The sequence below is a fragment of the Taudactylus pleione genome, unplaced genomic scaffold (genome assembly GCF_031769625.1).
Source record: "Taudactylus pleione unplaced genomic scaffold, aTauple2 ptg000400l, whole genome shotgun sequence".
Taxonomy (NCBI): Eukaryota; Metazoa; Chordata; class Amphibia; order Anura; family Myobatrachidae; genus Taudactylus; species Taudactylus pleione.
Window position 1 is genome coordinate 2,963,177 of NW_028284802.1, and position 22,927 is coordinate 2,986,103.

Consider the following 22,927-nt stretch of genomic DNA (forward strand, 5'->3'; position numbering starts at 1 on the left):
CCTTGTAGTGCCCCCAGTAGTAGCCCCCCCTTGTAGTTCCCCCAGTAGTAGTAGTCCCCCCCTTGTAGTGCCCCCAGTAGTAGTAGTCCCCCCCTTGTAGTGCCCCCAGTAGTAATCCACCCCCCTGGTAGTGCCCCCAGTAGTAATCCCCCCCTGGTAGTGCCCCATAGTAATCCCCCCTGGTAGTGCCCCCATAGTAATCCCCCCCCCCCCCCCAGTAGAGGGAGACTTAATAAAAAAAAAAAAACACTTACCTGAAACTCCCGCTCCTGGTCCCGACGCTTCCACCGGCTCCTCTGGCCGCTTTGCATTATGGGAGAGACGTCGTCATGACGACGGCTCTCCCATTACCCACTGCGGGAGCCGGAAGATGGCTCCCGCAGTGGGAGCAGCGGCAGCCGATGAGAGTCTGACAGACTCTCAGCGGCTGCTGATTACAGCAAACACACAGCTGTTTGTGCTGTGTAGCGCTGACCGAACTCCGCCCGGTCAGCACTACACACGCGATGCAGTCTGTGTCACAGTGACACAGACTGCCCGCGGCCCTCGGCCCTCATGACGCTGCGGCCCGGGGGGCACATGGCACCCTGCCCCCTGGCCCAGCCCGCGACTGCTGACGTGTGTTAAGAAAGAAAGGTGGGCATCTTTAAACTCCAGCGTGCACTCACTGCCGTCGCTCTCTAAGACATAAAGGGCGTCCTTACACCAGAGAGAGGGAATTTGCATTACCGGCCCCTTTTGGATGCGAGCGATCGCAGCTTAGCGTCTGGGTCTGAATCGACCCCAAAGTCCTCACGCCTTCTGTTTTCTTTGCTACGGCATTGGTAAGTCGTTTTATGGGCTGTAAACGATGGACATAAGTCCAGCTGTGTGATGTATGTATCATGCTCAGGGGCGCAGAGAGGAGGGGGAGCGCACATATTCCATAGCGCTTTGCAGAGAATATCTCAGCCATTCACCTCAGTCCCAGCCCCAGTGGAGCTTACAATCTAGGGGCCTCGCAAGTTGATAATCGGCAATCTGCGCGTGTCAAAGTACATTACCGAGTCGCTTGTAGCGACTATTTACTTGCAGTGTGATTGGTAGTCAGGAAGCATTTGGGGGAGGTGACTGGGAGTGTCGGCACAAAACGTTTCGGGGGCATGTCACATGCAGGCTGAACAGAATGCAGAAAGGATGGTTGGTGGTGCTCACTTAGGGGCATATCCAATTAGCCGCGTGTTTACCCCGCGGCTAATTATCGCGCTGGTCAGAATTCAATTAGCGGGGATTGCACACGCGGGTGTCCCCGAGACCCCGCGCACGAGTCCCCGCTATCGGGCTTTACCTCGCACCTCATGTAGGTGCGAGGTAAAATCTGCATGAAGCCGTCCTAATCGACCTCGGGAGAGGCAATAACACACTGTTTCCGCATTTCTCGCGGAAACAGTGTGTTCCCGCGCGCGAGAGCCGATTTAACAGCGCGGGGAAAAAGCTATTTTATTGAATAGCTGAACCCCGCGCCGTGGGACTTTCATGCCTCAATTACTCGCGGGAGAAGTCCCGCGGGTAATTGGATATGCCCCTTAGAGTTATAGTAATAGATTAACAGTCTGAGAAAAGAGAACACTTTTTCTGAGGCACTCTTTGCCTTTTCTCCTCGTTGTTTTATAGAACCACTTTCACCAACAGTCATCTTCTCCACACACTCTACCTCTTCTGCACTCTCATTAACCCTACAGGGGGTCTCCCTATCTTAGAGACACAGTTTGGGTTAACAGCAGATACAGAATCAGTTTATAAATTATTTTGCGTGCAAGAAGGCACTCTCATTAACCGTTCACTGTCTTTTGACACACGGTTAAAAGTAGAAATCTAGTATGCATACTATATATACTTTCCATTTGTACTATGCCTTTTTTCATATATATTATTGTTAATTATAAAATTGTATCAAATGTCTACCACATATGCATTGATTACCAGCAGTGGCGGGCCGCAGACAGTCTGTGTCTCTGTGACATAGCTGCACCGCGTGTGTAGCGCTGACCAGATGGAGTTCGGTCAGCGCTACACAGTTACAAACACACAGTCGCCGGCTCCAGCAGCTGCGTGTTTGTTTTGAATCGCAGCCAATGAGAGTCTGTCAGACTCTCACTGACTGCTGCTGCGCCCACTGCCAGAGCCGCTCCATCTTCCGGCTCCTGCAGTGGGTAATGGGAGAGACGTCATGACGTCATATGACGTCTCTCCCATTATGCAGAGCGGCCGGGCCCGGGAAGGACAGACGGAGGAGCAGATGGTGGCGGCGGGAGCGGGGATTCAGGTAAGTGTGTTTTTTTATTTATTACATGTGTGTACTGTGGGAGGGGGGGACCACTACTGGGGGCACTACAAGGGGGGGGGACTACTACTGGGGACACTACAAGAGGGAGAACACTACTGGGGGCATTACAAGGGGGAGAGCACTACTGAGGACACTACAAGGGGAATTACTACTGGGGGCATTACAAGGGGGGATTACTACTGGGGACATTACAAGGGGGGGACTACTACTGGGGGCACTACAAGGGGGAGAGCACTACTGGGGACATTACAAGGGGGAGAATGCTACTGGGGACATTACAAGGGGGAGAATACTACTGGGAGCACTACAAGGGGGAGAGCACTACTGGGGGCACTACAGGGGGGAGAGCACTACTGGGGGCACTACAAGGGGGGGCTGCTACTGGGGGAACTACAAGGGGGGGCTGCTACTGGGGGCACTACAAGGGGGAGAGCACTACTGAGGGCACTACAAGGGGGGGACTACTGCTGGGGGCACTACAAGGGGGGACTACTAATGGGGGCACTACAAGGGGGAGAGCACTACTGGGGGCTCTACAAGGGGGATTACTACTGGGGGCATTACAAAGGGGGGACTACTGCTGGGGGCACTACAAGGGGGGGACTACTACTGGGGGCACTACAAGGGGAGGACTACTACTGGGGGCACTGCATAGGGGGTACCACTACTGGGGGCACTATATAGGGGCCTTACTACTGGGGGCACAAGGGGCACTGCACAGGGGGGACCACTACTGGGGGCACTGTATAAGGGGCACTGCATAGGAGGATTACTACTGGTGGCCTGTATAAGGGGGTCCTCTCCTGGGGCACATGGGGCACTGCACATGGGCACCACTACAGGGGGCTGCCCCATATCTTTATTTTTACTTTACATTAATTCCATATGGACCCGCCTCCTCCCTGGAACACTTGAGGGGGGGGGGGGCGCCTAAGCAGGCACGTGCTCCGGGCACCCTGGCTACCCGCTACTCTTCTGCCAGGGCCACCTGCATGCATTTGCCCCCCAGGCTAAAAGTTGCCAGCCAGCCCCTGATTACCAGACATGGTTATGATTGATGAGGTGTTGCCTAAGAGACCTAGGGGTTTATTTACTAAGTGTCAAGCTCTAAAACCGGCGCCTCACACTATGTTTATGCCTGAAATATAAGACTTTTACTAGTCATATTTTTCCAAATTAAATTTCAGGCATTAACACACTGGGAAGTGCCGGGTTTTAGAACTTGATACATAGTAAGTAACCCCGCTGAAATGCAGCTGTTGTATCCTGTTCACTAGGAGGGATAAAGTGGAATGGGGCAAACCAATTTTTCATATCATTATTGCCTAGGGCCCATATGGTACTTCTAAATGTGTTTTTGTTGTTTGTCCTGTAAGTCCTACAGTAAGTTAATAAAAGTTACGTTTTAAAATATTTTTCACAAGAATTCCCCAGGAGGAGTTCTCTTTTCTGGGACTGTTTACATTTTCATTGATCCACATGTGGTATAGAAAACATGCGCTGGACAGGGTTTGTTAAACACTGATAACAGAATGCAAAAAGTAACAATGTCCTGTCTCCCGTAACAACCAATCATATAGCAGGTTGTTTCCATAATATTACATTTCAATCTTATGACAACATTTGGAAGGTGTGACTACAATCTAAAGAAGAAATATATGTACTTAAGTAATGCTTATTTAACATGGTGCAAGCAGAAAACCTTTTTGTTGTAACCAATAGCAACCAATCAGGCTTTCTTACATTTAGCTAATTTGCATTAGCTTAGACTGATCAAAGTTAAAATCTGATTGGTAAATCTAAACAAACTGAAACCACAGCAAGTGCAGAAGAGTTAATAAAATGCATTGAGTGTTAGCTCTGTGGCCTTACCTGCAAAAACATAGGAAGGTAATAGGAAAAACATAAGAACGCTAAACAATCTATATATCTCCATCTTCAAGTAGCTGCATACTCTGCATAGAGCTCCGATGCTTCTGATCTATGATAAAACTGGTGTATCCTAAGGCTGGCATCACTTCTCCCACCCTCTGTGTGGTGCAATCCATCAGATTAAGGGTGTGCCTCCAGATGCCAGGTAATGCCAGGAAAAGTCCCATCTTAATATAGAAGATAAGGTGCATAACTCGCAATTATCCCACGGGTTCAGGTAAATTATGAAATGCCTCTTAGTAATTGCAGTTTGAATAAGTAAGCCAATGAGCAATGAAATGCATGCATATAGTCTTCACACAGCGGACAGAAAATCCTTAGGTAGCATTAGGTTTCCAAACGCCTTTTACAGTTGTCGCCAGATCCTAAGGAAGTACAGTATGTCATTCTATTCAGAAATAAAACCCACATATGCACTAAATCCATCTGTGTTGGATGTTTATGTTTCATCAATGTATTTTGTGTTCTGTCCTTGTGGTCCTATGTATAAATGGCATTTCTAATAGTATTTTTTCAGTTATGGAATAAAGGCAAAAAGATGTATCGATAATGACACCTAGAAGCCAGAGGTACAGGATAAAATAAGTCAGTAAAAAATAAATAAAAATATCCCTCCCCCACTGGTTCAGACGACCTGTGGGGAAGAGATATTTTTATATAGCAATGAATGTAAAAGATGGGGGAGGGGCTTAAAGTCTCTCTATGAAGAACTATGTGCCCCAATAAAATCTAATGTCTGGTGGTAGGTGTCAGCAGATAACAAAGGATACAGAACTAGTGGAACTAGAATGCACAATATACAATCAATCTATGAAACAAATGTAATCACTATAAAAGCACATTAGGCATCACAAGAGAAACCATCAAAATATTAATATTAAAACAAAACAAACAGTATTCAAATTATGCTTAATTCATTATTACTGGTATTGAATACATCCCCCTGACGAGAAGATCGTGAACTGTACGTTAGGTAGGTATTCTGGATGCACAGACTTAGTAGTCTGCATCCAGGGGACCTCAATGAAACCGTGGAGCTTGATTTTCGTTGATCCTATAACCATACTGTTTTTTTTTTTTTTTTCTTTATAGATAATACATACAATTGTATATATACTTTATTTATATGCAGGGGCAGATTGGGATGGAAAACCAGCCCGGGAAGTTTCTGGAAGCAGCCCTGGGGGTGTGGATCTGTGGAGTAGGCGGGATACTCCCTATTCTTATTGCCCTATACTGAGTCGGATGCAGTTGCAGTCATTATAAACCCCTTCCATTGTGTACAGCCGTGTGTCCAAATGTGCAAGTACTGAGATGCCCATGTACAGCATCTACAGACTCTGCAATTATGCTTAGAGCATCTTTAACCACCAACATTGGTCGCACCATCAAAACTTGCACCAGCCCTGTACGCTACCACGGTCAGCAGCACGCCCGAGACAACAGTAGAACACATTTGTTCCCTTCTGGGCTCCAGGATAGCTGCACCAAAACAATAAAGCAATCTTGGAATTTAGAATGTACATCTATTTTTTCAGTACACCTACAGTATCTTAAGGGGAAAAAACATTAACGCTCACCTCATTTTAACAGTGCTCTGGTGGTGTCTGTGCAATGCAGCAAATTCCCCAAGACACTGAAATACTCATTTTTAAAACCATTATTAATTCTCTGATGCAGTCAGAACAGTTTAGCAGAGAATTTGCCCCTCACCTCCTTGCTGGAGGCGTATTGTCAGGGGCGCCAAGAGGGGGCTGAGCGGGTACAGATTACATGGGCCCGGGCTTCCTGAGGGGCACGGCGGGGGCCCGGGTCCGATGCCGCCCCCCCCCCTCACAGCAGTCCAGAACACAGTGTGTACTGAGCTGCAGTGGGAGACTGCACGTGGCTGCTGAGCAGCAGCCACAGCAGTCTACTATGCCAGCGCCGTAGCTAGACGGCAGTGCGCCCTGTGCAGCACTGCCGCCCCCTCACTCCCTCTCCGCCCCCTCCTCCCCCCCTGAGCGCTTACCCTAACTTCCGAGGGAAGGAGGGAGGGCGGGCTCTTCCGCCGATGTTCAATGTCCGGCGCACACCACTGCCGGAGGTCTCTATCTGCAGACCTCCGGCACAGAGAAGTGTGTGGCCGGTGCCGCTGGAGGATGGCGCCCAGTGCACATGACCCCTCAGCCCCCCCTAGTTGCGGCCCTGACTATGCCTGTGGGGGGGAGCGATCACACTAATCTGCGCCGGGCTGAGGGGGCTCACAGCGCCCCCCTCCCCAGCGAGCAGCTTTTTTTTTTCTCGGGAAGAGGGCATGGCCATGCCTCCCCCGATTAGGCCATGCCCCCTATTACCCGGGCCCGCCGCTGCTCTCAGCAGGCCTGCGTATTGTGAGGAGTGACTCTCAGGTATCAGCAAAGGACCATGACAGGAGCTGCGGCGGCTGGGCATGCGCAGCAGATCCCCCTCAACCATTTCATTAACACCATACAATGATCCTCTGCGCACGCGCAGCACCTCCAAACGCTGCCCAATCTGAGCTCCAATTGCGAAAGGTGACCTAGTTTTGATAGGCCACTGAGAGGAGCACAGGATATTGCCCCTGTGTATCTAACAATTCCGAACTCAAGGCACAGCACATAGTTACAGCACAATAACATTACCACATAATGGGGGTTGCAACTGTTTCTCTGTTTGGGGCACGTATAGCCGCAGGAGAACACATTTCTTCACACAGTCTCCCGGCAGGTGAACAGGAATATGCGATAAGTTAGCAGTTTGGCCGCCCAAAGCAGGTCTACAGATGGGTTTAGTCATTTTACGTGGCTACACCCTATCTATTTAGGCACGACATGTGCGATATGCATAATCGCCCAAAAACAATTGAATATAGCATCCCGGTCTCCCGTCACTTTAGATCGGAGTTAGGGTGCGATAAAATTCCCCTGATAGGAAACTATAGGAGAAAGCACAGACATACAGCATGGGGGTCCCCTTAGTGATATACACTTATACACTTACTACAGCCTGTATACACCAACACACAGCTCTATATAATACCACAGCCCCTATATATTGACACATAGCTCTATATAACACCGCAGCCCCTTTACCTGACACACAGCTCTATATAACACCAAAGCCCCTGTATACTGACGCACAGCTCTATATAACATCAAAGCTCCCTATATACAGATGCAACCCCTATACAGTAAAATCCAGTTCTACTCTAAATATACCACAACCCCCTATATAACAACAAAGCCCCCTATATAACAACAAAGCCCCCCATATACCAGACTCCCATAACACTACATCCCTCCATATAACAACACAGACCCCAATATAACACAGATCCCCCTACATAACACTACATCCCCTATATAGCAACACAGCCCCTTTATAACAGCAGTGACAGTCACCTGCTGTACTCACCAGCCACACAAGATGCTGCCAGGATGTCGTAATTGAAGAGAAGATTCATTCCCTCTGTGTGTGTTGCAGCTGAAGCTGGCTCTGACCCCGGGCCCAGATACGGAATGAGATAAATCCCCTTCCATTTGTGTGCGATGACATCATCAGCCAGTGTTCAACGTCATTTCCTACCATCCAAGTGGGCATAGAGGGGGAATATATTCCTGTGGCGAGCGAAGCGGGCCACCGTGCCTGCACTGTGGTGAGAGAAGCGACCCGGCAAGTGGCCAAATTTCTTATTTTCCTGGAAAGTGTGGGCAAAAACATCCACTTCCGCCCTCACTCACGTCACTTCCAGGTACAGCTACTGAAGGGGTTTATACTCTTCCGCCCAGATACTGCCTGGTTCCTCCCCTTCCTGTCACACAGATCCCTGCACAATGCACACATCCTATGTGCTCCTGCTGCTCTCATTGCACAGTGTCTAGGCAGGGGACGGGACTGTGTACTTGCTTCAATACACAGAGTGGAGTCCGCCATCCCCCCCCGGCCAACTCAGCAGACAGGGCTTACGCGGCAGTCAGCAGCCCTCTGAACTTAAGCTCTGCAGAGAAATGTAGCCTGCCATGGTGCTTCCAGCGCGGCCAGTGTTAGTCAGACACTGAGCCTGCGCTTGTTTACATGCAGCCCGGCCCCAGGACACTGAGTACTAGCGGACGGCCCTGGGGAGGGGGGCAGGGATACATTTCAGTCGGCCCAGCGGGAACTGTCCCGATCTCCCGGTGGCCCAATCTGCCCCCGTTTATATGTATATATGGTCTAAGAGATCAATAGGTCTTAAAGCAATTAAGCCCAGTACAAATACCAAACACCCTGTTGTACAAAATGAAAGTAAATACAATGGAACAGAACACAACAGAATAAGAGAACACGGGGAATAACACCTGACTGCAGACATCAAAACCAGGAAAACAGCAGAAAGATATACATAATGTAACATTTACCAATGCAACCCACGCTGGGAAGATTGCACCAGAAGAACAGTAGCAGGCCAAGCGGACTTTGGCTAGTGCACATAACTTAGTAGCATATTGAACACTGTAACGGTCCAATTCATCATCCTCCCTTGCTCCCAGAGTACAGAATTTTGGTGTAAAAACCGCGATGGGAATACCAGTATCAGACATCGCAGATTTCACCTGAGACCAGAATAACTGGACCACAGAACACTCCCAAAGTAAATGCCAGAAGGTCCCTGAGCTAGTACCACACAAGGTCAGATTTTCAGCCTCTGAAGCACACCAGGCGAACGTTCTGTGTAAAAGAAATAACTGGATCTGCTGAAACCGGATAGACGCGGTAGCCTTATGGGGATATTCCAGGGCTGTTTCCCATTCCTCATCCTATAGTGGAAGTGGAGGATAACTCTTTGTGTGCGAAAATCGTAAGTGGTAAGTTACATGCCGCAAACCAATGTGGGACTCTGGATGGGTGAGTCAATATTTATAGAAAGTCTAACGCGCTGCCAAAAGCAGCTGAAAATAAGGGTTGTCAGCCCTTAAAAAAGGTCAATAGACTCCAAATATAAAGTGTACCAGCGCTATACTTTACAAAGTAATTAACTTTATATGATGGACGGTTACGAGTAATAAAACACGAATGTATTAAAATCACAATTATGTATATAAATGTCTCTAAATGTGCCACATTTTCTTCAAAAGAATATATCATTATTTCTGGGAGGTAACAGGGAGTGACGGCAAAAATACGGGGGCGTCATGACCGCGTGTAGCTGCCATCATCTGTGATCCTGCATGCAGAAAAGATGGCGCCAGAGTCTCAGCTCCCGTGGCCATTCTGTGCGACCAAAGGGTTACTCAGATGGCCGATTATCGAAGGATCTGCGACCCTGTAAAAATAAAATAAGTGTGCAGCAAACATATCGCCCTGCTACTTTCCCTGTTGCAACTTTAAAAATCCTGTAGGAAAAGCTGCGAAAAACATCGGGAACATCGAGTAACATCGGAGCCTCAAGCACAATAACACAAAATCAGACCTTACTCTGGAATTACTAACCTTCCTGCATGCAGCGAGCGCTCAGGCTGCGTGCAGCTAAGTTTATGCACGCCCCTGTAATGGTGACACGCCTGCGTTTCGCTGACTACCCCCCTGTCACCACCCCCAAACGCTCACTACCTGTCAATCACGTTGCGATGGGTCTGCGTGGTGCCTGCGATCACAGTGGTGCATTCGCACACTGCGAAGCATACGAATGCGCAGAACGCGAAAATCATCCATCTGCATGCGTAATCGCATCTGTGATCCGTGCTGAATTAGGCCCAATGTCCGTTTGTATTGACCCCAGGTTTCCTTCTAGCAGAGCTGGTTTATAAGAACTTAATCCTCCATTTCACAGTCTGGGTGTGTTTTACTGTAACTCTTAATTACCTACCGTATATGCAAACCACATGGAAAAAAGTCCCTAATTTAAATAAAAATATATCTTATTTATATAAATACTTTCACTTGTACCAGTGTTTATGAGGGCGGCTTACCTTAGGCTTTTATTGACACCAGCATAAACTGCATAAATGTTATTTGTCTTACTAATAAACCTGTTTGATTTGCTTGCTGAAATACACAGAACACTTTGGGATATGCATCATAACGATAAATCATTCAAATTTGTGCAAATTGTGCAGTCTCCATGAACGATAATGATTCCAGTGCGCGGTCCCGCGGGACGTTAATCGTATCTTCAGATCTTACCTGCTACAGGTGAGATCTGGCAATCTCTTTAACAATGCACTGGAAATTGCTAAGGACGCACGATAGGTCGTTAGTAGATCGCTAGTCAAAATGAACACTTTATGCACGATATTGTTTGTCCAGGACTGCCAGGGAGCTGCCGGGGAGTTCAAGGGAAATGGTAAACGACATTGCATCGTTTGTGAGTTGTTTAGTGTGTGTGCACCTTTAGTGCGATTAATGCCTTTAGGGCACCTGGAGTGAGATGAATGTACTCTTCAGGCGTCAGGAACTTCTTTCCCTTTCTGTCCACAATTAAGGGACCCACCGCCCTGCTGCTATACCTGTTTGTCAGTCAGGAGACGCGTGTATTGTGCATTGAGAATGTACTGGGCCACAGGTGAAATCCAGTCTCTTGTAGTGCTTCAGGCACAAGATAAACATTTGATCAACTTTTAGGATGTAATAATGAACATTTTATTAAAGGGAGACAAACAAGCCAAAGAATTTACAAAATACTACCGTCAATTGTATAGTTCTCGTTTGAAAGATGGGGTACAAGATATTCGTAATTACTTGACAGATATATCTCTTCCAAGACTTAGTCCAGAAGACCGTGATCTTTTAGAATCCCCCATAACCGAAGAGGAGATTGAGCTGGCCATTAACTCCTTCCCCACCGTCAAAAAGCTCCAGGGGTGGATGGGATCCCTCTTGAGTTATATAAGAAACATAAAGCCTTGTATTTGCCTTGTTTGATTAAACTCTTTAACCAAAAATATGAATATAACAAACTCCCTGACTCTATGTCAGAAGCTCTTATAATTGTTCTACCCAAGCCTGGTAAGGATGCCACATGTACAGATTCATACAGGCCCATATCATTATTACCCACTGACGTAAAGATAATAGCAAATTCTAGCTACTAGAATTAACAAAGTTATACTACAACTAGTTCACCCGGATCAAACGGGCTTTATGCCTGGCAAATCAACTGCCATTAATCTCAGACGCCTGTTTACCCATTTGCAAGTGCTCCAAGGTGATGACTCAACATCCGTCATAATGTCTCTTGACGCTGCTAAGTCGTTTGACTCGGTGGAGTGGGAATACTTGTGGGAGACACTGGAGGGATTTGGAATTGGTCCGGGATATATAAAATGGGTTAAATTACTGTACTCGGCTCCAGTGGCAAGAGTTGCGGTAAATGGATTTGTCGCTTCCCGGTTTCCACTGTTCCGAAGTACTAGACAAAGCTGTCCCCTGTCTCCTATCTTGTTCACCCTTGCCATTGAACCCTTGGCGTGCAAGACTAGAGCATGCCTTCATATAATAGGACTTACCGTGGGAACTAAAGTAGATAAGATTGCGCTATACGCAGATGATATTTTATTGTTCATTTCAAAATATACAGTTTCCATCCCACATGTCTTGAGTACTATAGATACATTCGGTAGATACTCCGGTCTATGTGTAAACTGGGACAAATCCTACGTGCTTCCATTTGTAGATCCTGGCCCAGCTGATCCACTTATACGTTTCTCGTTACATTGGGTAAATTCTTTTAAATACCTTGGGATCTGGATTGCAAAGGATCCCTCACGGTATCTGGCCCTTACTATCAACCCTCAGCTGGAGTTTATCAAAACTCGAGTCTCTGTTTGGGGCAAATTACCACTTACTATGACAGGCCGGGTAAACATAGTTAAAATGGTCGTGCAACCCAAACTACTGTATGTTTTACACCATTCCCCAATATATATTCCACAGCGAATATTCAAACAGATCGATGGCCTGCTTTCCTCTTTAATTTGGTCTAATGGGAGAGTTCAAATCAAAACTGACACACTGATTAGATGTAGAGATTCAGGTGGTCTGGCACTGCCCTAATTCAAATTGTACTACTATGCCACGCAATTGGCTCATTTATGGGAGTGATTCAAGTACTACAGGCAGATTCAATGCTCAACCATATTATGGCCGGGAGTGGCACAGATTTGTCTCCAATTCAACTAATCCTTAGCGATAGCTTGATAATTGTCAAAATTCCTCTCTTTAAACAAGCTGTAATGATTTGGAGATTGGCCTCGTGGATTTTAAAGGTGGAGGGATTAGATCCAGATACCCCGTTACCTCACACAAGGGCATTTACTGAGCTTTCTGAGCTGCAAGCTGGGGAAGTATGGGGGAAATGGGGAGTGACATCTATCGGACAATTATATCAAGAAGGATATTTGAAATCTTTGCAAATTCAAGCTGAGTTTAAAGTCCCTGGGGAATACTTTTACAGATTCCTTCAATTTAGACATGCACTTAATGCTCAATTCAGAGGGGCTCCTCTGCTTCTCCGTGACTCACCGCTCAAAACAATGATGAAGTCTGTAGGTTCTTGCCGCCTGATTTCTATTCTATATAATAAATTATTGAACGGGCATCATGTATCAGACCTAGCGCATATCAGACAAAAATGGGTAAATGATGTTGGTGCACTCTCTGACGAGGCATGGAGTGTGGCCTTGGCCAGTCTGCGCAATGCCACAGTATCTGCTCGATTTCAACAGATACAGCTGTTTATACTTCATAGAGTATATATGACACCTACTAGATTATACGCAATTGGGGGTAGGGCAAACCAATGTCCCAAATGTAACTCAACAGAGGGAAATTTTTGACACCTTATATGGCAATGTCCAAAGATTAACACTTTTTGGCAAAAATGTATTATATCAGATACAGGTATACCACACGATGTCCTCACTCCGGTGTCCTGTGTTCTGGCTAATATTGAAGATGACTCTATTTCTTAACAATATGTGTATGCTCGCTAAGGTGTGCATAGCGAGGGAATGGATGGCACCTCGTGGCCCGTGCATTAACACATGGCTATCGTTGGTAAATAAAGTAGTTTCACACGAAAAATATGTATTTATAGCCAGGAAATCGGAAAATACCTTAAAATATGGTCTAGGTGGCTTGAATCGACACATGCTCGTCGTGTTAATTAACAGTCTGTCGGTGATTAGTGATTGCTTATTGAGTCTCGATGATAAGTGTCAAATGTCCGATATAATAACTTTTTCTATGTATGATGTTTATCTGAGATTCTAATGACATATGTACCTGAGGCTGGTTTGATTGTAATCAAATGCAAATGACCATGTTTGATCCTCTCAGAAATTGTTTTTTTTCTATATATCTTATGTTGATGTTTCAACTATAACAAAATATGAGACCACGTCCATGTTCTCTTTGGGAAAAAATATATAACTTTACTGTGAATCAACAGATGTCAATATATTGTTGTTGTTTTTTTATAACAATTCAGCACTGTCAATTTAATTTTATGTTTGTAATCGTTTATATAATCAATAAAAATTAATTGAATTAAAAAAAAAAGAGAGACAAACAAAATAAATTGTACGTTCAATTTAAATCTCCTGATGCTTCATGTGTTTTATCCAATTAAAGGACCCACACAATGGCTAAAGAGCTACTAATAACATTCACAGAAATATATGTACTGTAAATGTTCCCATACCTTGAGAGAACATGAAATGAGAGGACATCCTATTTGCATTTACTATGTATCTACGTGCAATCAATGTTATCAACCTGTTTGTGGTCAGTGGTCAAAGTGTGAATTTTGAAGTGGGGGTGTGGAAAATCCAAGGTTTCACTTATGTGCACACCGAAGGCGCCTATGCAATGTCCACAGTAGTAGTGTCCTTTATACATTGCCCAGAGTAGTAGTGCCCATTGTAGTGCCCCCTAGACATTGCCCACAATAGTAGTAGTGCCCACTATACATTGCCCACAATAGTAGTGCCCCCCCATACATTGCCTAGAATAATAGTAGTGCCCCTTCTAGTGGTGCCCCCATGCATGGCCCACAATAGTAGTGCCCCCTATATATTGCCCACAGTAGTAGTTCTCCTTGTAATAGAGCCGACTATACATTGCCCACAGTAATAGTGCCCATTGTAGTAGTGCCACCTATTCATTGCCCACTTGTATTAGTGCCCCCAATACATTGGCCACAATAATAATACTGCACTTTGTAGTAGAGCCCCTTGTAGTAGTGTCCCTTGCAGTAGTGCCCATAGTAGTAGAGTCCCTTGTAGTAGTGCCCACAGTAAGTGTAGAGCCCCTTGTAGTAGTGCCCACAGTAGTAGTAGTGCCTGCAGTAGTAGTGCCCATAGTAGTAGTAGTGCCCATAGTAGTAGTAGCAGTGCACCTTACATTCAGATAAAGACACACAAAGACAAACACACAAAAAACACTTACCTGAAGCCCTGCACCTACGCCCGCCGCCATCTGACAGCTCCTCACTCTGCACGGTGGGAGAGGGAGTCAGGAGTGAGCTCCGTCTCCAGCTGCAGGGAGGGAGCCACACGCCGGGTGCCCGCTGGTAACGCAATCTCTACAGGTGCTCGGCATATGGAGAAAGCAGCGTCGTTGCCTCTCGGCGGCAGGTGGCTCAGTGCTGGAAGTGCCGGTATATCATACCATTTTATACCGGCACACTTCGAGCACTGTTTGTGGTGTAAAAGGACAGAAGGTGTGTGCAGTGTCTGTCCGTGGGCTGCAGTGTCTGTCCGTGGGCTGCAGTGTCTGTCCGTGGGCTGCAGTTTGATGTGTGTGGCAACAGTATTTGCCTGCCCTGCAATCACAACTTAATTTCAAATATTTTAAACTATTAGCTCTTTTTCACCGAGATCACGTGATCATAGAGGAAGTACATACCTCCCGACCATCTCAATTTTAGCAGGACAGAATTAATTTCAGGGCTCTCTTCTGCCATCAAGATATCAATTTCATTGTACCAACCTGCCCAGCAGCTAAGGCTTGGGTACAGGATGTCGGCGCTCAATATCCCGGCGTGGTGAATCCCGATGCTGGCATCCCGACTGGTTTAAAATACAAACACCATCCAGTAGGTACCCTAACCCTACCCCTAAACCTAACCCTCCCACAGCCTAAACCTAAACAGCCTAACCCTAACCCGCCCCCTAATGGCTAATTCTTACCCCTAAACCGTACCCTAATCCTCCCCCTAACACCAATACTTACCATTGGCGATAAGGATCCCGGCGCCGGGATCTGACTGGTGTTGAGATACCGGCACCAGCATTCTGAGTGCCGGCATCCCGACCACCGGGATTCAATCTACATCCCGCAGCTAGGAGGTATGTCAGAGAGAATGATGGGAGCAGATTGGAGGAGGATATTTTTTTTAACATCAAGTGAATGTGTCACTGATCCCTGATTACAGATTGCTAGGGGTATATTTACTAAAGTGCGTTTAAAAAAAAATAAAATTGGAGAAGTTGCCCATAGCAACCCATCAGATTCTACTTAACATTTATCTAGTACCTTGTAGAAGATAATAGCTAGAATCTGATGGGTTCCTATGGGCAACTTCTCCACTTCTTAAAACCCGCACTTTAGTAAATATACCCCTTAGAGGCAATCTGATTCTAGCTTTCATTTTATAGGAAATATGATGGGGGAAACCAGGGGACAGCCCAGCAACTCGGAGAGTGCTGGGCACGCCCCTGAGTGATGCAAACAGGGCGTGCTGCCATGCCATGCCCCCATTACTGACAGGTTACGCCCCCTTTACTGTCAGACCTTGCTCTCTTTTCGGAAGTCTCAAATGAGAAGATGCAATTGTTGAGAGGTATGCTATTGTAACCCTGATTAATGGCTAAAGGAAATACTGTATTACTAAATTTATATATGAGGTGACAATTTAAATACATACATTTAAAAAACCATATAAAAAAATGTATGTATAATTCATAACTGTACACTTCCCTGAGGTGGAATATGTTTGGATCTATACTGGCAGTGTAAATTGGAAGTGTTTGGTATATACAGATACATGTATGTACAATTTATGAGGTAAAAACTTGTGAACTAAAACTCATGTGGTAAGTGGTGTTAAAAAGTGTGTATTCCTTATGTATGAGGTAATTTATGTGTAGGCTTGTGTATTTCATGTATTTACATATAGTTATATGTGGTACTTTTTTTCTCTGTGGTGAGGATGCCCCAGTGTATGGGATACACATAATAAACTATAGATTTGAAGAAGGGGTGGAGTGATCTGGCTGGGAGTGATTGGGTTCCTGTCAGGGAAAGAAGGGCAGGGACAGAAAGGTATAAAAGGAGCTCCCAGCAGACTGGCAAGTATTCTAGGGATGGCCATCGGCATAGTTGCCAAGTCTGCTTATAACAAGTGGAATTGGGCTTGTTTTTTCCCTAAGTTGCTTGTCACTTGCTTTTGGGCTTGTTTTTTGTAGGTTGCTTTATTTTGGGCTTACTGTAAGGTGTTTGTTGTGGATGAATCATCAGCTCCTCCGGTCAGCAGCAATAAGTCATTCAGTAATTATGTTATCTCCTGCTGCTCCCCAGACACCGTGCAGACTGCAGTGGAGGTCAGGTAGGAGTTGTGACTTGTGATTGTTCACAAAGTCATAGAAGTGTGTTTATAGCGTCTAACTAATACGAGACTTGGAGAGACAGAAGAGAATAGAAATCCATCCAGCAGCAGTATAATGCTGCCCAGCCACTTGACGATGTGGGGGACGATGGCACGATTACGACGCCGTCGTCTCCCGTGGGGTGAAGTGCATACACTGAACGTTCAGACGTTCAGTGTATGCAGATCAATCATCCCCGAACATGGCAACCTGACGGTGGTCGTCAGGTTGACCGTCATGTTCGGGCGATGATTGATGTTAAAAACGACCAGCGGGCGCCGGGCCTCGCTGGTCGTTTTTAACCTTTTACTGCCTGATTTGCAGGTGATTACCAAGCGATGGAGCGATAATGACCGTCGTTATAGCTCCATCGCTAGGTTTAATCGCCTCGTGGATGGGCAGTATTAGAAGCACCTGAGATCACACTGAGCAGTCACAGACACATGTTACTTATATTCTTCACCCACCGATTTATTTTTATCTGTCTCTGTATTATCTATCTCTCGGCATATCTAGTTACATCGTTGTAAATGATCAATAGAAGTTACATTTTCCAATGTGTCTTTTTTTTTCTCTTATACCAGACAGCCCTAATGCTAATGTAGAAAAAAAGTTGATATGTCTGCGCTTGTGTCTACTAAGAAATTGGGTATACACTCAGGGGCGTTTCTAGTGAGGAGGGGGTCCGTGTGCAGTCTCCGTTCGGCAGCCGGAAGCGTACTGAGCTGTGCACGGCCAGCGCCGGAGTTATAGACTTTGGGCACTAGAGTGTGCCCAGAGTCTATAACGCATGCGCAGGTCACCGGGAAAATGGCCATGGCGGCCATTTTCCTTGTTGTGCCCAAACAACGGGAAAATGGCCGCCGCAGTCATTTTCCAGATGTTTTTTTACAGCGCCAGACCCCCTTCGCCGACGTGGGACTCCGAAGAGGTAAGTACATTATGCGTGCGGGGTGTGCGGTGTGGGGCCCCCCTGTATCCAGGGTCTGTGTGCCCCACACACCCTGCACCCATTATACATACACCCCCTGTATACATTCCAAAGCTATCAATCTTAATTTTATTAACATTTGTTTGGCCTTTTTAGCAGATTGTATAAATTGTTATATGTATTTTAATAAAATTAACAAAAAACAATAAAGTTTGTGGTTTTAATTAAATTACCCCCACTCATGTACCCCCACATTAAGTTGGGCTTCTTTTGGGGCTTTTTTGGATTGATTTGGGCTTGTTTTTTACTTATCGGTTGATTGTTTGTCATTTTAAAGTTGGCAACACTGGCCATCGGTGGTGTTACCATCAATGGTTACCATCGATGGCAAAACAGCAAGTAACCATCGATGGCAACAAACGGGCATTTTAAGAGAGGAGGGGGCCCGTGTGCACTCCTCGTGCGGGGCCCCCTCCTCTCTCCCTGGTGGCTGGCAGCCGACTGATGCAGCTGGCCAGCCACCGGAGTATTAGTAGACTCCGGGCACTAGAGTGTGCCCGGAGTCTACTGCGTATGCGCAGAACGCCGGGAAAATTGCCGCGGTGGCCATTTTCCGGCGTTCTGTGCATGCTCAGTAGACTCCGGGCACACTCTAGTGCCCGGAGTCTACTGCGCATGTGCAGAACACCGGAAAATGGTCGCGGCGGCCATTTTTCCGGTGTTCTGAGCAGCAGTGACACTCGACGCGGGACCTCAGACAGGTAAGTTTAAATAAAATATGGGTGCAGTGTGTGCGGTGCGGGGCCCCCCTGGACTCGGGGGCCCGTGTACCCTGCACATACTGCACCCATGATAGATACGCCACTGGCAACACATGATTCTATGGATGACCATAGATGGTTTCACCAGCCGATGGTCATCCCTGTTTTTTGACTGACTGGGCCAATCAGAACCGGGGGGTGGGGCTTCACAAGTGTATGGGGCGGAGCTATGCTCCATGTCCCGGCACCTTGTAAAAAAAACAAAAAAAACATTTGGTTATGCTTAGACATCGATGGAGGGAAACCATCTGGTTCTTCCCCATCAATGCCAAAAGCATTCGACTTCAGCCATAAACCATCAATGATTATGAATCATCAATGGTCAATGCCCATCCCTAAAGAATTCCTTGAGTGCTCACCCCCATGTGTCCTGTACGGCAGCTGACCTATTGACGGGCCAGAGAGGGAGCCGGGAGCCTGTCATATCAGGAGCTGTGAAGCTGGAGAGCAGGGCAGCAGTACTCACCATGCCTAGAAGCGGATGATTGGCAGTAACCGTGGCAGGGGCAGCTAAAAGTGGTGCTGGCGTTCGGAGTGGCCTGTAAGAGGTGCCTCAGGCTGGAGAAGGTGAAGTAGCAGTCACAGTAGCAGCTCAAGGGATAGAAGAGGGCTGAGAGGTCTGTAGGCAGAACACTGCACCTCCACAGAGGCATTCACTTCATACAGTATCACTATTTATTATCAGTTATTTATATAGCGCACACATATTACGCAGCGATTTACAGAGAATATTTGGCCATTCACATCAGTCCCTGCCCCAGTAGAGTTTACACTCTATATTCCCCATCACATGCACACACACATACACACTAGGGTTAATTTTGTTGGGAGCCAATTAACCTGGAGTGTGGGAGGAAACCCAGGCAAGCACAGGTAGAACATACAAACTCCACACAGTTAGGGCCATAGTGGGAATTGAACCCACGACCTCAGTGCTGTGAGGCAGTAATGCTAACAATTACACCGTATGTGCTGCCCACAACTATACTTAGATACTCTATAGTTTCTGACAGTCTTTCAGGACAAATATTCATATATTTAACTACATATTATTGAGAAATAACAGAAATCTACGGGGATATTCAATGCAGCCCCCCCAGTAAAATCCTCCACTGTTCAGTGAGCCAGTGCAGTCCGTGACTGCACTGGCTTCACTGTGACTGGAGGTGGCTTCCCATTGGAAGTGCCACCTGCCAGTCACGCTGAAGACAGGCAACCATGGGGAGGTGTCTCCTCCCCCTAGGACTGCCAGTCCGAGCTGCCATAAGCAGAGAGAGAGGCTTCCAGTGGAAACCGCTGCTCTGCTTTTCGGGCAGCCCTACAGGGCTTCTTGGGGCTGCAAACAATGCAGCCCCGAGAAGCTGGTGTTAGGCGTGCACATGCAGGGCGCCACCGCCGCTCATGAGCAGGTCCCGACGCCTGCTAGATTAACTGAGCAGGCACCGGGACCCAAGCCATCAGCGGCAGCAGCCCCCTCAGGTAAGAGAGCAGGAGCCGCTGCTGGCCACGGGGTTTACCCCGCTGCTAATTGCCACGCTGGAGCAATAAAATTAGCGGGGATTACCCCGCGCGCCAGCCCAAGTAGTCGTGAACACTCCACTGCGACCGGGACTGTAATTGCAGTGACTACGCAGACTCATCACAGAATGATTGACAGGAAGCACCGTTTGGGGGTGGTGACGTGGGGGTGGTCGGAAAAACGCAGGCGTGCCAGTGCGTATGAACGCCATTGCAGCAGTGTGCATAAATTAGCCACTGCGATGCCATACGCAGCTTGAGGACTCATAGCATGTGATAAGGTTAGCAATTCCTGAGTAAGGTCAGAGCCTGTGCAGGTGTGCGTGAGGCTGCGATGGTACTCGATGTTACCGATGTTTTTGCAGTCTTGAACATTACGGATGTGTGTAAGGTAAAGTGGGCATCCTTATGTTGTGCTGTGACGGCATAGCGATCGCAGTGGATTAGCATATCTTCGCAGTGAGACACGTGCGTAATCGCTATTGCAATCGCAGTTGCGATCGGTAGTGAATCAGGCCCAATGTACTAAGCCTTGGAGAGAGATAAAGTGGATGGAGATAAAGTACCAACCAATCAGCTCCTAGCTGTCATTTTTCAAACACAGCCTGTAAAGTGACAGTTAGGAGCTGATTGTTTGGTACTTTATCTCTCTCCACGGCTTTTTACATAGGGGGTCATTCAGACCCACTCGCGAGCAAATGACGCTCGCAAGCGGGTCGATGTGGGAACGCCTACCGTCTGAAGCCGGCCCCACTGACATCAGTAATGATGTCAGTGGGAGTGATTTTAGCCCAAAATCACTCCTGGGCTTGCGGAAGCGAGACCCTACCGCAGGGTCTCGTCGCAAGCCCGATGGTCGCGATGGTCAAAGACCATCGCGACCATCTTTTTGGCCGCTCGCATATGCTGTGGGTGGTCACCCACAGCTATGCGAGCGGCCAGGAGGCCGCTCCATTTTCAGGTAGGAGGGCCCTGATTCAGAGCGAGCATTCTGCTCAGAGCGTTCAGCTCTGAATCAGGCCCATAGACCCCTGTGTTTTTAAGGGAGCTACCTCTCCACCATCTGACTATAGAGTATTTTATAGTTAGAAGAACAGTATATTTATGACAAAGGGTAAGGTAGTAGAGTTAATAGTGATGTAATATTGAACAAAGCACAGTGTGTAGAGTACTTAACTTTGGTCATTTAGTACCAACTGTTTTTTAGGTATATATGTATGCTGGTAAAGTTAATCTGTTTTATTACAATATATAAAACATATATAATTTGTTATACTGTATTTTCTCCAGAGTTATTACCAACCTGTGGCAGACGCCTGACTTTTGAATTTCATAATTCTGTAATAAATGCATGTTCTCATCTATGCTCATATAAAGGCGATAAAACTATATTTAAAAGTGTAAAATCTAATTAGTAATTAGCCGGGAAACACAAATACCCCTCATTAACCTAAGTACCTTATTCTGGGTCTTCCCAAGTAGACCCATACCTACTACTGATACTTGGGTGGAGGCATTGATAATATTAGGGTGGGTGCACCCTAGACCTAGGGTCCCTTTATAGAGAGGAAAGGGGGTTACACTATAATGTAAATAGGTACTATGGACAATGGACCTCATTCAGACCCGGTCGCAAGCACTGAGTGCTCGCAACCGGGTCGATGTTTTGGTCCTGCGCACGCGCAGCTGCCGCACTGCACATGCGCAAGCCCCGGAGCGAGGGACAAACTGTCACGCTCTGGAGCTCACTACAAAAGGGCCGGCTGTCGATGTTGATCGACAGCTCGGTCCGTTTTGTAGGCGGGGCGGTGGTTTCACAAACGGCGGCCGCATTGACATCAGCAGTGATGTCAGTGGGAAGCTTCCTGCTCGATCAGAGCAGGAAGCTCCCTGGGGCTTGCTGTTACCGAGACCCAACCTTAGGGTCTCGTCGCAAGCCCCGACCTGGTCGGTCGCTAAGCTGTGGGTGGTAACCCACAGCTTAGCTAGTGACCAGGAGGCCGCACTAGAAAAAGCAAGCGGCCTCCCTCATTCAGAGCGAGCGGTCGCTTCTTGCGACCGCCTCTAAATGAGGGCCAATATCTCTACTAGTCCTTTATAGAAGGGCTGATAAATATTCCCCCTAGTGAGGTGAAGTGTAATCACATAACTAAGAAACCACCTGTCAGATTACTCAACACTCCAACTATAAATTCCCCAAAGTGTCACAGCGAAACAATATATTACAGTGACAAATGCCCCATTTCCGCAAAGATGGGTGAGCTTCCTAAATGGAAAATATTATTCTGAAAGTATTTTTTCAGAATAATATTTTCCATTTAGGAAGCTCACCCATCTTTGTCATAAAACAAATCATTAGAAATAGAGATGTACGGTTTGGTTTTCCTGAAATACGAACACACCTGTACTTAGGGGTTCCGAATTAAATGGAGTCAAAGTTCTAAATCATTTTGTGGTTCCGAGTGGAACCAAGGGCCTGATTCAGAGCCGCTCGTAAGCGGCCGCTCGTTCGCTCTGAGCGATGTTCGCACAACTGCGCATGCGTACGGGTTGTAATATGCATGTGCGAACCAGTCAGTGCGGCTGAAAATTGTGTGCTCGCAAAATAGCGAATACCTGCTAATTTGAGTGACAGAATGAGGCATATGTGGGTGGTAACAGGGGAAGGTGCTTGAAAACGGGGAGTGGAGATCTGAACGCTGGCGTGCCAAAAGGTCAAAACGGGCATTTTAAGTGTGTGCATAATTAACAAAGCAGCGTCATCGACCAC

General features: G+C 46.9%; 1 pseudogene; it reads right to left on the reverse strand.

Moving 5' to 3' along the window:
- LOC148506518 (major histocompatibility complex class I-related protein 1-like) overlaps positions 1–7,733 on the reverse strand; it is a 75,528-nt pseudogene extending 67,795 nt beyond the window's left edge.
- Positions 7,734–22,927: the final 15,194 nt, after the last annotated feature.